Source organism: Chiloscyllium plagiosum, unplaced genomic scaffold (assembly GCF_037043375.1).
Source record: "Chiloscyllium plagiosum isolate Xiang-an unplaced genomic scaffold, Cpla_swu_hap1 HiC_scaffold_3, whole genome shotgun sequence".
Lineage (NCBI taxonomy): Eukaryota > Metazoa > Chordata > Chondrichthyes > Orectolobiformes > Hemiscylliidae > Chiloscyllium > Chiloscyllium plagiosum.
Genome location: NW_028270141.1, coordinates 75757069 through 75771714, shown reverse-complemented (window position 1 = coordinate 75771714; position 14646 = coordinate 75757069). Strand labels below are relative to the sequence as shown.

Below are 14646 nucleotides of genomic sequence, written 5' to 3'. Positions count from 1 at the left end.
CATCTGCAGTCCTCACTTTTGCCTCTCGGAATTCTCAGGCAGTCTCTGTTTGGCTTGCCCTAAGATGGATGTGTTGTCCCAGTTGAAGTGGTGTCCTTCCTTTTCTGTATATAAGGATACTAGTGAGAGTGGGTCATTGTCTTTTTGTGGCTAGTTGATGTTCATGTATCCTGGTGGCTAGTTTTCTGCCTCTTTGTCCAATGTAGTGTTTGTTACAGTTTTCGTAAGGTATTTTGTAAATGACATTAGTTTTGCTTGTTGTCTGTATGGGGTCTTTCAAATTCATAGCTGCTGTTTTAGTGTATTGATGGGTTTGTGGGCTACCATGATGCCAAGAGGCCTGAGTAGTCTGGCAGTCATTTCAAGAACATAAACTTGAAAGATCCCATACAGACAACAAGCAAAGCTAATGTCACTTACATTACTCTTTGGAGTTTTGGTGTGGACTTGTTGGGCCGAATGGCCTGTTTTCACACTGCAGGGATTCTATTCTCAGATTGTAAAAGTTTCTATTGGTATGCAAAGAGAAGAATGATTGGTGCAAACTAATGTAGATCCCTTGCAGTCAGAAACAGAGAATTTATAATGGAGAACAAAGAAATGGCTGGCAAACTAAATTGATACTTTTTGCTTCTATTTTCACAAAGGAGGACACAAATAATGTATCAGAAATAATGGGGAACTCCAGGTTAGTGAGATGGTGGAATTGAAGCAAATCTGTATCAGTAGAGAAATAGTGTTGGGGAAATTAATGGGATTTAAGGCTGCTAAATCTGCAGGGTTTAATAATCTACATTCCAGAGTACTTAAGGAAGTGGCTATAGAGATAATGGATGCAGTGTTGGTCATCTTCCAAAATTCTTCAGACTCTGTTGCAGTTCCTATAGATTGGAGGGTAGCTAATGTAACCCCATTATTTAAAAATCAAGATAGAGAAAAAAAACAGGTGAGTCTTATTTCAGTCATTGGGAAGATGCTAGAGTCCATTATTAAGGATTTTACAACAGAGCACTTAGAAGCTAGGGGAATCAGACACATTCAACACTGATTTAAATAAAGGAAATCATCATGCTTGACAAATCTATCAATCTTCAAAGATGTAACTAGTAGAGTTAATCGGGGGAGCCAGTGGATGTGGTTTATTTCAACTTTCAGAATGCTTTCAATGAAATTACTCGTGAGACATTAATGTGTAAAATTAAAGCATATTGGTTTGGGAGTAGTGTATCGAGATGTATAAAAATCGTGTACCAGCCAAAAAATAAAATGTAGGAAAGAAGTGTCTTTTTTTTCTGAATGGCAGAAAGTAATTAATGGGGTACAGTAGGGATCAATACTCGGACCCCAGATGTTCATAATCTATGCTAATGATTTAGATGAGGGAAGTAAATGTAATATTTTAAAATTTGCAAATGACACAAAGCTGCGAGGAAGGGTGAGCTGTGAAGATGATGCAGAGTGTGATGTTGCAGGCTGAGTGAGTTGGCGAATGCATGGCAGTTGAGGTATAATGTGAATCAATGTGAGCTTATCCACTTTAGCAAAATAGGAAGGCAATTTGTTATTTAAATGGCTGTAAATTGAGAGTGGGGAATGTTCATTGAGTGGGTGTCCTCGTGTGCCAGTTGATGAAAGTGAGTACATAGGCGCAGCAGAAGTAAAGAAAGCAACCTGTATATTAGTCTTAATAGCAAAAGTACAGGAACAAAGATGTCTTGCTGCAATTATACAGGGCACTGGTGAGGCCACACCTGCACTATTGTGTTCAGCTTTGTTCTTCATATCTAAGGAAAGATACTCTTGCTATCAAGGGAGAGCAGTGCAAATTTATGAAATTGAATCGTGGGATCTGTAGGGGTGAGCAAAAATCACAATCATTTGGAGAAGATTCCCGACCGTCTAAAATTACTGGCCTTCTACCAGAATTGTTTTGGAGTTTTTTTGAAATTAAACTTAACAAAGAAAACCTCAGCAGCTGAGCTATGCAGGAAAATACAGTTTACAGGGACAGTTTGTTTGGAAGCTGTGGAAACCTATTCACACATCAGCCCTCCAAGAACAATGAACCAGCCTTTATGACAAACTGAATTCAGACAACATTGAGTCTGCACAAATTCCAAGATCTCCATCTTCAATGGATATTCAATCACATAAGCACAGGACATTTGCACCTACTCTAATAATCAGGAAGAACAATTCTTTTGAAAGAAACAATGAAGCAACAATTGTAGGAAACTAGATTTGGTGGGGAGATAAAAGGCCTACGATTTTGTATAATGGGTGCCCCAATCCCAAGGGAAAGTAAGAAGTCAGTAGGATTTGAAATAGAAAAGGGAAGCTATCCCCACAACTACTGCCAGGAGACCACCACTGCACTGAGAATGATCTTCCCATCCATTTCTGACTTCTATCGTCTGGGGTGGTACAGTGGCTCAGTGGTTAACAATGATGCCTCAGCGCCAGGGACCAGGTTTAATTCCAGCTTCAGGGAACAGTCTGTGTGGAGTTTTCACTTTCGCCCCGTGTCTGTGTGGGTTTCCTCCGGGTGCTCTGGTTTCCTCCCACAATGCAAAGATGTGTAGGTTGGGTGAATTGGCCATGCTAAATTACCCGTAGTGTTCAGGGATGTGTAGATTAGGTGCATTAGTCAGAGATAGATGTAGAGTAATAAGATATAGGAATGTGTTTGGGTAGGTTACCCTTTGGAGGGTCAGTGTGGACTTGTTGGGCCAATAGCCAGTTTCCACACTGTAGGGGTTCTATGACTGGCCATGAACCACAGACCTGACAACTGAAGTCACCAGAGAGCACTGACACCAACCCAATCAACAATCCCAACCTCCGCTACCTTCTCAGATGATGACCTGCTCCCAAGAGCCACCAGAAATAAGGAAAATCTAGGTACTCACCCAACAGATCCAAAGCGTGTCTTACCGCATCAGTGGACACAGCCCAGACTGAAGGCCTATAGCATCCAAAGTCTTCAACAGAGCACAAGTTAGGGAGAGTGGGAACAGCCAACTGCATTTCAAAATAGTGTTGCTCCAGTGGTGAGCTTAATTTCATTGAGACCCTAAAATCCAAATAGTTAGCAGGAAGAGGGAATGTGGGTTGGCAACAGTGCAGGGCATCCCAAGGTCAGAAAGGTCTTTTTATTCAGAACAGTAATACAATCCCAAGTACCTATGTGTAGCAGGAAATAACTTTGTATCAGAATAATGGTATATTTTCACCCTAGACTCTGTTCTTGACAGTGCAAGTTCCACTGCTTGCAATTCGCTTTTTTCTTTTGTTTTCTTGTGATATATTCAGCATTGTTATTGTGTAAATATTCAATTTTGTATTTAAATAAACACCGATTCTTTGCCTGCCTTCTGTTTTATCACATCACATTTACGAACTTAAGTCCAGTGTCAGGACCAGAGACCTGGTGGATTATCCTGATAACATCTGGAAGCACATCTGCATTCAGAGGGTGGCAGAGGTTAGGATCTCTTTTCGACAAGTGTTAGTTGATGTTAGATCAGTTGCTAATTTTACATCTGAGGTATGTAAATTTTTGTTAAGCAAAGGTATTAAGGATATTGACCAAATGCAAGTACATGGAATATGGTCACAGATCAGCCATGATCTTATTTAATGGAACAGGTTTGAAGAGCTGAAAGGAATAGGAGTAGACCAATGTTCCTAAATTGGAAGCTGTGGAAACCTATTCACAATTTTCCAATTGAATTAGTTTCTTGTGAATTGCTCTGATGAGTGCAAGACTAAAAACTTTGATAAAATGTATAATTTTTCAGCAATACTCAAGTTGTATACAAGTTATTTGAATAACATAGTTGAACTAAGTTTACTTCATGTACAATGATACCACATGGGGCACAAACACCTCTGCTGCCAGCTGTATCAGTGCTGTTTGGTACGGATGTTGGCATTGGCATGTGGATCATTCAGTGCAGTCTGATCTAAATGTCACAAAGCAAAAGTTATGCTGCCTGCAACAGAAGGAGCAGGTGCCTGTTCCTTGAGCATCATGATGCTTGTTTTCTGGAGATACCTAGCTTTTTTCAGATACCAAAGATAAAGGAGGCAGTGTTCCACACAAAAGTATTCTGTTGAAATATAATTTCACAAAATCATATGCTGACTATGAACAAAGCTTCAGAATTCTTAATAATCAAAACTTGATCTTGTTAAAACTTTTGGGATAATGAGTGATTTAATAATGATCCACATTAATGAGTTGTTTCATGAATAATTTGAGAAAAATGTGTGGTCACAACAAGCACATCAACAATTTTGGTTACTAACAGTTGAAGGCCACAAAAAAATGTTAGGCATGAATTAGTTTTTGCGTGATCAAGTTATTAAGGAATGCTTCATCGACATTGTTTTCACCAAAAAAAAGTTACAGGCAAAGGTTTTGTTAGATGGGAGCAAGAAAATCAAGTAGCATGGCTTTACATTAATTCTACTATAATGGCTGCATCAAGAAATTGAAATATGATTTAAATCTTCCCATTGTGTTTGTAAATGATAAAGTAAAATAAGTTGGTTGCACTGGCTCTGCAGAGCACTTAACTAAGATGCTTTCGTGCCTTCACAAATAATAGCTCTAATATTTTGTTGATAAAGTATACAGGTTGAATTGCTGCAGATATTCTCCTGATTTTCCACAGTGATTTCAGAGGAAGATTTACAGACCCTGTACAGAAAAGAAACTATGCTTTATCCTGTTTCCCAAGGGTTTCCATAGATGTTCTGTCTAATTACGGTAGCCAGTCACCCCACAGCAAATACAACTTCTCTTGAAAGTATACCTTAGATTTTCTTCAAGAAAAGGCTAGGGCAGTCAGTCGTATGCAGGAAAAAACAATAATAATACATGAAGATTCCAGTGCAGTTACTATTTATTCCATTAACACCAAACAAAAGTATACAAATGGGAAAACTTACCTTAAAGAAACAAATTTCTTACAGTTAGTGATAATAGCTGAATATTCCAAAAATCAAAAAAAAGCTAAGCAGTCAACTCCTAAACAAAGGGTTAGAGAGTCCTGAGGTAATGAACCAATAAGAGGAAGCATTCATCCTAAAACAGTTTATAGTTGTCGCTTTTTGCCAGTTATGATTTTGTGAATGTGAGGAATGTACTTTGCCAAAAGCAATGATAGCTTTGATTAAAGATTCAACTTCAAGTTGTAAAGGGTGAGAGGTAATGAGCCTTACCTTGAAGTCTTTGGATGCATTTCCTGTAGGCTGCAGCATCTTGCAGTCAGACTTCCAAGATGGACTTGGTGCAAAACTGCTGCTGTTGCTTCATGTCTTCTTAGCTTCTTCCACCACCCTGCATGCCCATGACTCAGGCCCACAAGCATGTTATCTGATGCCATCTTTACAAACTTGCTGAAAGGAGTGTTCCTTCACCCCAATGAAAACCCTGAGCACTGCATGGCCCACCATCACCACCTGACTACTGGAACCCACCATTGTCATCATGACAGTTGTGATGACAGGTAATTATTAGTCTGTAAAAGACAAGAGATCCATATATGCTCAGTTCCCAGTGCACCCTCATGATGCATAATTCTATGCCACTTTCATTTGCACAGCTCCCTGAGGCTCCAGTATGGATTTTGGGTGAGAAGGGTTATCACTTAAGATTTGACTCATGACATTTGAACGCCAACCAAAGAGCATAACAATGGATTTCCTGAATCAACGTGGGTGAAATTAGGTTTCATTGCCTGGGCAGCTTCAGTGGAGCTCTATAATATATTTCTCAGACGGTCTCCCAGGATTAACATTGACTGAAGTGTTACATAATGTCATGCAGAAAAATTGGGCGGTATTGCTGACAATGGACTTCAAGGAAGAATCAGAACAGGCAGATCAACGGGCTGGACTCCTACAACAGACGTGAAGGCAATGGAAAGACATGTGAGGGAGGCCTATGCACTTATCATTGATGGTAAATGCATGATAAAGCAGATATGATTTGACCAGCTCTGCCCCTTCCAAAATTTGCATCCAGAGAATTTTGATCTTCCCCTGAGAGCAAAACACCATTGTTTTGCAACAAGTCACTCTATGCTTGCTACTTCAAACACTGAGAGGCCACAACTCCAGCCTCATCTCTATTCTCTTGCCACTTATTCTACAGGTGTTTAACAGTATCAATCAGACCATGTCAATAAGGCCATCTGACACAGATCAATAAAGTAAACAAATTAAATCATACATTTTCAATAATTATGGTTGGCATAATACAATTTCAATAAACCCTGGTGCACTTAATTGTTCTTTTTTTGTTTGTACTTATGATCACTATGGCATAGTGACTTATGTAGTTAAGGTGGATAGAAGCTGCTATGCGCAAAGCAGACATTATCTGAAGAACTGTTCTCTGGTTGTCACACACTGGAAAGAAAGATGTGGTGATACACTGTCTGTGGCTTCAATCTGCTTCACTTCAGAAGTTGACTGGAGGGTCATGGACAATGGAGTAGGCCATTGGAATGGAAAGACAAAGTGGAGAAAAAGAATTAGATCACATTATTCATAAACCTCTTCCAATTCTTTGCTGATGCTTGCCTGTGATTTGCTCCATGTTCAATATCATACTTAAATTCTTTGCGCACTCTGATAAATAATGGGGACTCATGAGTATTCCATCCACACTTCTGCTATCACTGAATACAAGGACAAAGGAAATGGAACAGTAAACCATGAGGCCCATCAAGCCTGTTTAGTCATTCAATATGATCATGGTTGTTCGTGGGCATCAGCAGCACTTTTCCACCTATTTCCCATAATCCTCGATTCCATCAAGGAACATTTTTTAAAAGTAATTTATTGGCTATGGATGCACTGTCTGGGCCAGCATATTTTGTCTTTATGAAGGTGGTGGTGAATGGCCGCCTTGAACCACTTCCACATGCTGCAGGTAGACCCAAAATGCCATTGAGGAGAGCATTCCAAGATTTAGAACCGAAGACACTGAAGGAATAGTGATGCATATCGAAGTCAGAATGCTGAGTGGCTTGGAGGATATCTTGTAGGTGTTACCCCATATATCTGCTGCTCTTGTCTTTGTAGTGCTCGTGGTTTTGGAAAGAGCTGTCTAAGAATCGTCAGTAAATATCTGCAGTGCATCCTGCAGATGGCACACATGATGTTATTGGACGTCAGTGGTAGAGGGAACGAATGTTTGTGGATGTTGCGCCTATCAAGTTGGCTGTTTTGCCTTAGATTGTGTTCAGCTTCTTGAGTTTTGCTTCATTCAGGTAAGCGGGTAATATTCCACTACATTCCTGACTTGTGTCTTGTAGATGATGGGTCAGGCTTTAGGGATGAGTTATTCGCTGCAGCATTCCTATTCTCTGAACTGGTCTAAATGACCACTATTTATATGGTGAGTCCAGTTCAATTTCTCGTCAATAATAACCCCAAGTTGTTGATAGTGGGGAATTCATCGATAGTAACACAATTGAATATCAAGGGACGGTAGTTAGATTGGAGATCGTCATTGCCTTGCATTTGTGCAGTGTGAATATGTTACTTGCCACTTGCCAGCCCTAGAGTGGATATTGTCTCTGTCTTGTTGACTTGGACATGGACTGCTTCAGTATCAGAGGATTCATGAATAGTGCTGAATAATGTGCAGTCATTAGTGAACATCCCCACATCTGACCTTATGATGGAGGGAAGATCATTGATGAGGCAGTTGAAGATGGTTAGGCCTGGGACATTACTCTGAGAAACATCTGCAGAGATGTCCGAGAGCTGAGATGGCTGACTTTCAGTAGCCACAGCCATTTTTCTATGTTCCAGGTGTGACACCAGCCAATAGAAAGTTTGCTCCCTGATTCTGTTTGATTCTAGTTTTACTAGAGCTTCTTGATGTCATACTGTGTCAAATGTGGCCTCAATGTCAAGGATTGTTACTCTCTTCTCAACTTTGGAATTTAGCTTTTATGCCCATAGATGTAGGTTTTCTCGCTGAGCTGGAAGGTTCATTTTCAGAAGTCTCATCACCATAACATCTTTCGTGAGCCTCCAGACGAAGCATTGATGGTGTTTCCTGCTTTCTACTTATATGTTTGGGTTTCCTTGGGTTGATGATCTCATTTCCTTTGGTGATGTCATTTCCTGTTCTCTTTCTTAGGAGGTGATCAATAGGATCCAAGTCAATGTGTTTGTTGATAGAGTTCTGGTTGGAATGCCATGCTTCTAGGAATTCTCGTGCTTGTCCTAGTATGGATGTGATGTCCCAGTCAAAGTGGTGTCATTCCTTATCTGCATGTAAGGATACTAGTGAGAGAGGGTCATGTCATTGTGTGGCTAGTTGATGTTCATGTATCCTGGTGGCTAGTTTTCTGCCTATTTGCCCAATGTATTGTTTGTTACAGTTCTTGCATGGTATTTTGTCAATGACATTAGGTTTGCTTGTCTGTATAAGGACTTTCAAGTTCATTAGCTGCTGTTTTAGTGTGTTGGTGGGTTTGTGGGCTACCATGATGCCAAGGGGTCTGAGTAGTCTGGCAGTCATTTCCAAAACGTCTTTAATATAGGGGAGAGTGGCTAGGGTTGCTGGACGCGTTTTGTCTGCTTGTTTGGGTTTGTTGCTGAGAGATCGGCGGATTGTGTTCATTGGGTACACATTCTTTTTGAATATGCAGTGTAGGTGATTTTCCTCTGCTCTGCCTAGTTCCTTTGTGCTGCAGTGTGTGGTGACTCGTTGAAATAATGTTCTGATTCACCTTCGTTTGTGGATGTTGGGATGATTGCTTCTGTAGTTCAATATTTGGTCTGTATGTGTTCTTTTCCTGTAGACACTGGTTTGAAGTTGCCCATTGGCTTTTCGCTCTACTGCGACATGTAGGAATGGCAGTTTGTTGTTGTTTTCCTCCTCTTCAGTGATTTTTATGCCAGTAAGGGTATTATTGATGGTCTTGATGGTTTCCTCTAATTTGTTTCGTTTAGTGATGACACAGGTGTCATCCACATAGCGGACTCAAAGATTGGGTTGGCTAGTTGGCAGAGCTGTTTGTTCGAGTCTCTGCATTACTGTCGCTGCTAATAACCCTGACATCTGATATCTGGGAATTTGAGTTATCCTGCTTTTTGTGCGCAGAACATATTTTCCACATTGTTAGGTGAATGTCAGTCTACCCAAACTACTTGACAAGGAGTGTTGCAAATTCAGAAGCCCCATTGTTGTCAGGCCCCATTGCCTTTTCAGTATCCAGTGCGTCCAACAATTTCTTGATATCACATGGAGTAAATGAAATTGGCTGAAAATTGGCATCTGGGCAGATAGGGTCCTCTGGAGCAAGCCAATCTGTCTTAAAGATTTTTGTAGATGCTTTAACCTTGTCTCTTGTTCTGATTAGCTGGGCTCTCTCATGATAGAGAATGTGGCAATTTGTTGAGCCTTCTCCTCCAGTGAGTCATTTGATTGTCCACCATCATTCACGAATGGATGTGGCAGGACTGCAGAGCTTAAATATGATCTGTTGGTTGTCAGATTACTTAACTGTGTCTGTTACTTGCTGCTTATAATATAGGCATGCAAGCTGTACTATTGGGTAGCTTCACTAATTTGGCACCTCATTTTTAGGTGCGTCTTGCTGTTCCAGACATGCCTTCCCAGACTTTTTATTGAACCAGTGTGAATCAATGGATGCTTATTGAGTTGCGAGATCTGTGTGAGGTCTGTCCCATTTAACAGAAATGTGCCCATTTAACAGTACAATGGAAGGTATTATCTGTGTGAAGGCAGGGGTTCGTCTCCACAAGGACTGTGTGATGGTCACTCTTATTGGTACTGTCATGGGCAAATACAACCAGGGCCAGCAGATTGGTGAGTTTGAAGTCAAGTATGTTTTTTCCTCTTGTTAGTTCCCTCATAACTTGCTGCAGACCCAGCCTAGGAGCAATTTCCTTTAAGTCTGGACAAGTTTGTGTAGTCGTGCTGCTGCCAAGCTACCCCTAGTAGTGGACATTGAAATACCCTACCCAGTGTACATTCTGTGCCTGTCCCACTCTGTGTATCCTCCATGTGTTGCTCAATACTGAGGAGCGCAGAGTCATCAGCTGTGGGATGACGGATCTTTGAGATCAGCAGGAAGTTTCCTTGCCCATGTTTGACCATGACACTTCTAGAATCAATGCTGAGGACTCCCAGAGCAATTCCCTCCTGACTGTATACCGCTATAGGTGATAGTGAGGATTGCAGATGCTGGAGATCAGAGTCAATTTTAGAGTGGCGCTGGAAAAGCACAGCAGGTCAGGCAGCATCCGGGGAGCAGGAAAATCGGTGTTTCGGGCAAAAGCTCTTCATCTTGACTCTGTATACCACTGTACTGCCACTTCTGCTGGGTCTGTCCTGCTGACGTTGTCTATAAGGTATGATTCCATGAGAATGAGTAGTCAGGTTGTTGACTGATGAGTCTATGAGACAGGTTTCTCAATTCTGGCCAGGGAACCCACATATTATTAAGGAAAACTTTGTAGGAGCAACAGGGCTGCTTTTGCCATTGTTGTTTCTGGTGCCTCGGTTGATGCCAGGGCGTCCCTCTGGTTTCATTTATTTTTTGGAGAATTCTTAGCGATTATTACAAATGAGTGGTTTGCTCAACTAATTCAGAGGGCAGTTGAGTGTCAGTTTCATTGCTATGGCTCTGGAGTCACATGTAGGCCAGACCTTACTGGTAAGGATGACAGATTCCCTTCCCTGAGGGACATGAGTGAACCAAATGAATGTTTTCTGACAATGATTCCATTGTCATTGTAAAACCATAAAAAATAAGAACAGGATTAGGCTATTCGGCCCTTCTAGCTTGATCTGCTATCCAGGAGAAGCATGGCTGTTCCAACATTCTTCTCCATCCACTTTTCTGCCCTTTCCCTGTAATTCTTCATTCCCTCTCCTAATTGAGAATCTGTTCCCAAAAACACACCACCCTCTGAGAGAAAAAAAGTCCTCCTCATCTTAGTCTCAAATTGGCAGCTCTTTATTTTGAGACTATGCCGTCCAGTCCTAGACTCTCCCATGAGGGGAATTATCTTCTCAGCATTAACCCTGTCAAGCTCCTTAAGAATCTATATGTTTCACTGAGGTCAGCTCTCATTTTTCTAAACTCCAGTGAGTAGAGTCCCAATCTGTTCAACCTTAACTGATAAGAGAATCCCTCCATACCAACAATCATCTGAGTAAATATTCTCTGAACTGCCTTCAATGAAATGATAGCATTACAAAGGGACCAAAACTATTCACAGTACTCCAAATGTTGGCTGACAAGCACCTTGTAATAAGCACCTTTTGCAGTAAGATTTCATTACTCTTTTACTCCAATTCCCTTGGAATAAGGCCCAACATTCCATTAGTCTTCCAGATACCTGATCATTAGACTTGTAATTCCAAAGATTTATTGAATTTAAATTTCATCATCTGTCATGGTGAGATTCAAACCCGTATGCCATAAACACTACCTGAGTTTCCAGAATAATAGTCTGGCAATAATACCATTGGGCAATTGCCTCCCAACATATATGATAAAGATTAGATTGCTTACAGTGTGGAAACAGGCCCTTCGGCCCAACAAGTCCACACCGACCCGCCGAAGCGCAACCCACCCAGACCCATTCCCCTCCATTTACCCCTGCACCTAACACTACGGGCAATTTAGCATGGCTAATTCACCTGACCTGCACATTTTTGGACTGTGGGAGGAAACCGGAACACCTGGAGGAAACCCACGCAGACACGGGGAGAATGTGCAAACTCCACACAGTCAATTGCCTGAGGCAAGAATTGAACCCGGGTCTCTGGCGCTGTGAGGCAACAGTGCTAGCCACTGTGCCACCGTGCCGCCCATATCTATCTATCCCAATCTTAAATACGTTCAACACTGAAGCATCCACAGTTTTATGGGATAGAGAATTTGACAAATTACACACTATAACTTCTCATCTCAGTCCTAAATCCCTTTTATCTTGAGACTTGCCATGGAGCTGGAACCCAGACAAAGAAAGAACAGCAGTTGGGAGACATAGGAATGGATAATGATGAACCAGGGAGAAAGAATAGCTTTTAATCGGGACCAATAATGGGTGAAAATGGGTGAGAAGCATGCATTCTAATCCCACCATGGTAGACAATTAATATTAAAATGTGCTGGCCAAATGATAACATTGTACCCATTTTTGATTGTCATTAAACTTACTTGGTTCACAAATATCCTTTATGGAAGGAAATCTGCCATCCTTGCCTGGTCAGGCCTACATGTGACTTTAGATCCACAGCAAATTGGTTAGGACTTAACTGCTCTTTCAGCAATTAAGGATAGTCAATAAATGTTTTTTTTATTTCAAAAATATACTTTATTCATATATATTTAATCTATACAATTGGACATGTCATCATTCTGTAAACATTCCATTTCTTTGCGTATCGAAACAGGGTAATCATTCCTATTCACAGGTTGGTGTGATTACATTGAGCTGAGACGCCAGCGGAGCCCAAATGACTGCGTGGGCTCCCTGTTCTTCTTAGGCAGGCAGATGTTAGACGGTGGTCTTTCCCCACCGCGCCTTAGCGTCAGCTGCCCCAAGCTTCAGCGCGTCCCTCAACACGTAGTCCTGGACCTTGGAATGTGCCAGTCTGCAACACTCAGTCGGGGTCAACTCCTTCAGCTGGAAGATCAACAGGTTTCGGACCACCCAGAGAGCGTCCTTCACCGAGTTGATGATCCTCCAGGCACAGTTGATGTTCGTCTCAGTGTGCGTCCCGGGGAACAGGCCGTAGAGCACGGAGTCCCGCGTCACGGCGCTGCTCGGGACGAACCTCGACAGACACCACTGCATTCCTCTCCAGACAATAAATGTTGGTCTTGCCAGTGATGCCAACATCTATTGGACAAATTAAGAAAAACTTTTGATTTTCTTGCCCAGCAATAATCCAACCACCTCTGACTTAAAAGTATTTAGTGTTCCTGCCTTCACCGCCTTCTTGGTCAGAGTGTTCCAAATTTGTACAACTCTTAGAGGGCTATAGTGAGAAGTGCCAGAGGAGAAATTTGGGAGAAGCTTGCTCACCACAACTGAGATGATGATTGTGGAGGACCTGGTGCTCAACAGACTCGAACAGCCTATTCCTGTTCCTACACTCCTCTGCCACAAGTAGCATTTTGTGGAGTGAGGTTGGAGAACCGTGAAGCCCCTCTTTGAGTCTCCAGCGGACTGGTGGGAAACAGTAAAAGGGAACATCAAGAGGTTCGTCATCCTCAAAGGTGTTCAGAGAGAGACGGGGAAAACTGTCCCAGCTCCAGGAAAGTATGCAGAACCTGCTCCTGCTGCAGACGTTGGGGGTCGATGTCACGGAGGACCTCAAGGAGGTGAAGGGCCAGCAAGCCTCGCTCTTTGCCTCGGAGGCCTCCAAGATAATCTTCCGGTCCAGGGTCCGCTCGGTGGAGCAGGACGAGACGTGCTCACGTTTCTTCTTCCAGAAGGTGCACAAAGAGAGCTCCGTGCTCAGCAGCCTGAAGGAAGAAGATGGCTCGGTAACGTCATCTCAGGCTGACATCATGAGGATCAGCAAATCCTTCTATGCCAGTCTGTATGACTCGAAGCCAACCGACAGCGCGGCCTCCAAGTCGTTCCTGTCCTCTATCACGGAGGTCCTAGATGACGGAACACGAGAGAGGCTGGACCAGCCGCTATCTCTGGATGAGCTGACCAAGGCCCTCGAGTCCTTCGAAAAGAATAAAACTCCCGGAAGCGACGGCTTAACGGTTGAGCTCTATTCTGCTCTTTGGGACTTGATTGGTCGGGACCTGCTGGAGGTGTATGTCAGTATGCTTCGGGCAGGTACCATGAGTGAATCCATGAGGAAAGGCATCATCACCCTCATCTACAAGCAGAAGGGGAGAGGGAAGAAATTAGAAATTGGAGACCGATCTCACTGTTAAACACAGACTACAAAATCTTGTCAAAGGTCATCGCCAACCAGGTCAGGTCTGCTCTGGGATTGGTGATCCACCCTGACCAAACCTGTGCTGGACCGGGCAGGAAGATCGCTGAGAGTCTCGCACTCCTCAGAGATACGATTGCCTATGTGCAGGACAGGGGGGTGGACACCTGCCTCATCAGTCTGGACCAGGAGAAAGCCTTTGATAGGATATCGCATACATATATGAGGGATGTCCTCTCCAAAATGGGCTTCGGGGAGGGAATCGCTAATTGGATCAGACTGCTCTACACCAACATTGTCAGTGCAGTCTCAATCAATGGGTGGGAATCAGATAGCTTTGCGGTCAGATCTGGAGTCAGGCAGGGCTTCCCTCTCTCTCCTGCCTTGTTTGTGTGTTGCATAGAGCCATTTGCCGAGTCCATCAGGAAGGATGCGAGCCTGAGAGGGGTGACTATTCCTGGCAGCGGGGGTCTGCAGGTTAAGGCCTCCCTGTACATGGACGACATCGCCGTTTTCTGCTCGGATCCGCTGTCGGTGCACAGACTCATGTGCATCTGTGACCAGCTTGAACGGGCCTCGGGGGCCAAGGTAAACCGAGGCAAGAGCGAAGCCATGCTCTTCGGGAACTGGGCCGACCAATCCTCTATCCCCTTCACCGTCAGGACTGACCA

General features: G+C 42.8%; 1 protein-coding gene across 4 annotated transcripts in view; it reads left to right on the top strand.

Moving 5' to 3' along the window:
- Positions 1-14646, top strand: part of nkain2 (sodium/potassium transporting ATPase interacting 2) — a 532063-nt gene that overhangs the window by 69819 nt on the left and 447598 nt on the right. The window lies entirely within an intron of this gene.